At 38.3% G+C, this 3,738-nt stretch overlaps 1 pseudogene; it reads left to right on the top strand.

The window, feature by feature from the left end:
• The first annotated feature begins 3,619 nt into the window (after nt 1–3,619).
• Nucleotides 3,620–3,738, top strand: LOC111736649 (annotated as a pseudogene).

The raw sequence follows: 3,738 nt of genomic DNA, 5'->3' as shown, positions 1-3,738 counted from the left end.
GTTGTTTAGAAAGAACTCCCCTGTTATTTCTCTACTATTCACTTAATATTTCTGTACTGCAAGTATGTGGGAGTTTTTTCCCCACATCAAACAATTTTCCAACTGTGATGGACACCCACTGGGTGTCCCGTAATTCAGTTCAATTCAGACACTATATACCTGGAGTTGGCATAAGATCCCACAGATTAGAGGCTCAGTCCCATAAGGCCACCCCAGCCCACCCCCTGCTTCAGATACCAATCACAAGTCTAGGTTGTTACCTGTGCTTCTGACTGACTAGAAATCAGAGGTTCCTACACCCCTCTCCTCTGGTTCAATTAATTTGCTAGAGCAGCTCACAGAACTTAGGAAAATAGTTTACTTACTAGGTTACCTATTCATTATTATAAAAGATATTAAAGGATATGAATGAACAGTCAGATGAAGAGATACATAGGGCAAGATCTGGGAGGACACTGAGCACAGGAGCTCTGTCCCTGTGGAATTTCGAGTGTGTCAAACTTGTTTGCAAACCTGGAGCTCTCTGAACTTCCTTTTTGGGTTTTTAATGGAAATTTTAATACATATAGGCACGGTTGATTAAATCATTGGCTATTGATGATTAAGTCATTCACTTTTCCTCACCTCCCCATCTTGGATGAGAGGGTATGGGGTAGAGCTGAAAGTTCCAACCCTCTAATCACCTGGTTGATTCCAGCCTTCTAATCACTTAAATGGTTCCAACCCTGTAATCATTTTGTTGGGCCCTGGCAATCAGTCTCCATTCTTAAGGGCTTTCCGAAAGTCTCTTTATTAACATAAATAAAATGAGGTTCAGAGGGTTGTCTGAAAAAAGGCACCTTTATTCCTTTATGGCTCTTATCACTTAGGAATTCCAAGAATTTTAGGAGCTGTGTGCCAGGAAAAGGCCGGGATCAGATATGTATTTATTATAAATCTCAGTATCACATGTGTTCTCCAATTCTCAATTAAAAATGACCACCGAATTTCACTCTATTACAGGAGTCTGCAATTTTTTTCCCTGTAGGCCCAGATAGCAATATTTTAGGCTTCGCTGGCCATATGTTCTCTGTTACAACTAATTGGTGTTGCAGCAGAAAAGCAGCCATAGACAATTTGTAAATAAATGCCTGTGGCTGTGTTCCAATAAAACTTTATTTGCAAAAACAGGCCAACACATTTTGCCAATGCCTGCTCAATTACATCAAACTGTTTTGATGCTCTGCTTAATAGCATCTTATTTGTGCACTGTGTTTTTCCTCATTCGAATTAAAGTCTGAGAACAGCAGCGACCTTGCTTATTTCACTCCTTGTTTTTTTCCTAACACCTAATGACTGCAGCATAGAGGTAAATACTTATTGAACGAATGAATGAAGAAATGAAACTAGTATGTAAAATTCAAAACACTACAAAAAAATTTTTAAATGCCATCTCAGAGTGTTTACCTAATTTTTTATTAATATAAAAATGATTAGGAAATTATTACTCCAAACAGATGATTTTACTATTTAAAAGTTTCTATTTAACTTTTAGGTACACCACATGACAAAAAAAAAAAAGAATATTTAAATTATGTTTTCATGGTATATATTTTACAAATTCTATTCATTTTTACTTTATATTGAGGCACTTCTCTTAGGCCAGTGGCTCTCGACCTGGGTGGTTTTGCCCCCAAGGGAACTTTTTGCAATGTCTGGAGATATTTTTGATTATCAGAACTTGGGGGATGGGTACTATCGATATCTAGAGGATAGAAGCCAGGAATGTTGCTTAATATCCTACAATGCATGGGACAAATCCCCACAACAAAGAATGACCTGGGCCAAAATGCAATAGTGCTGAGGTTAAGAAACCCTACCTTAGGCATATTTCTCACAAAAATAGGTCTTTGTTTTAGCGAAATTCTTATGAAATTTCAGGGTGCTACCTAAATCTGTAGACTAGTTTTGAAAACTTGTGAGGAAGCAGATAGTATTTCTTAAAAGCTGTAATTTTTTATGAGATGCAAAGCAATTCTGGGAGTACATTTCACTTGGGGAAAAAAAGACAAACCTCACTGTCACACTGTATTCTATGAACATTCAGCCAATCTGGTAACCTCCTGAGAGGAGTCAGACTTCAGACTGCCTGCTTATGGAGTCACACAGTTAAGTGCCTACCACATTTCATGATATTCATTGGCCAAATGACAACAATGACAGTAAATTTGGGCTGACATCCTATGGCAGCAACAAAACAGGAAAGGAAGGAAGGAGCATTCCAAGGACAAGAACAATACGGCAAGTATCCTTTTATAGTTTTCATGTAAGCCCGTGACTTTGTTGTTACACACTGATATCGAGCATTGTTAAGTGAAACTGGCCTAATGCCACATTTCAACAAGTGAAGTTCAGACAAACAATACCTATAGTTTCTTGACACGTAATGCTAGAGATAATTTTCCACTTACTTCTAATATTTGTTTAGATCTCAATAGAATATAGCAAGGAACTGTTGGTCTTAATTCAGACTTGTTATTGAGGAATATAAAGAGTAACTTTCATAAATATTTACTCATACTTACCTAACATAACTGGGGAGTAGCTGTGTGTGTGTGTGTGTGTGTGTGTGTGTGTGTGTTGGAGTGGTGAAGAAAGGATATCTAGAAGACAGCCAAAGGCAATGTTTGCACATTTTGATGCTGTTTATATCATTAAATAAATAACAGGGATTATACATGAACAATGTGGGTAATTATGTTTTCATGAAACTATGGTTTCATGAAACTCACTGTTCAGATTCTACTCCTATAGCTGTGAATATCTCTTCCCTGCCACCTTCCCAGGGATTTCTTCTCCCTGATTTCTCGAGTGCACATTTCTTAAAGTTCTGTCTTTGATCTCCCTCATCTCATTCTGTATTTTATTTTAGGATTTCATCTACTCTAATGGCTTCAACTATTGCTTCCCTGCCAGTGACTTTAAAGTCTTTACCTCTATTTTTCACCCACCTCAGGAACATCTATTTAGTTTTAATAGCTACAGATATATCTATTTGAAAATCCTCTTGGTGCCTTAAATTGCTTATGTCCAAAACTCAGCTCATATTTTCCTTCTCTTATGTGGACCTTTTCCACTGATCCCTATCTCATCCATCCCATCGAATAATTCAAAAATATAGAAGTCATCCTGACCTTTCCTTCTCCCTAATGCACAATTTCCAATCCATCATAAAGTTTTACTCTTTTTATCTCTAAACTATTCTTAAATGTGTTCACTTCTCCCATCTAGCAACCACCACACTAGTCTGTGTTACCACTTCATACTCTGATTATGGCACTTTCATGCTTAAACGTTTGCAATGCCATCCTATTGCTTTTAGGGTAAAAGACTCTTTAACGTAACCTACAAGGATCCATATGGTTTAGCTCTTTCTTGACCTCTTGCCCAAGATCATGCTTCCCCTTTTCTCCTCTGTCTCTACTTCAGTGACACGGATATTTTTCCATTTCTTACATATGCCATCCTCCTCTCCTCAAAGTGTTATAGCAGTGGTGGCAGCTGTTTTTAACACACACACACACACACACACACACACACACACACGCACACACACACACACACACCTTTAGAAAGCTCTTTCTATGGCCATGCCACCCTGAGCAAGCCCGATCCAGTCTGATTTCAGAAGCTAAGCAGGGTCAGGCCTGGTTAGTACTTGGATGGGAGACCACTTAGGAAGACCAGGTGCTGTAGGCA

Source organism: Pteropus vampyrus, unplaced genomic scaffold (assembly GCF_000151845.1).
Source record: "Pteropus vampyrus isolate Shadow unplaced genomic scaffold, Pvam_2.0 Scaffold1, whole genome shotgun sequence".
Classification (NCBI taxonomy): domain Eukaryota; kingdom Metazoa; phylum Chordata; class Mammalia; order Chiroptera; family Pteropodidae; genus Pteropus; species Pteropus vampyrus.
The sequence above is the reverse complement of the archived record's forward strand: the minus strand, read 5'-3'. Positions and strand labels throughout refer to the sequence as shown.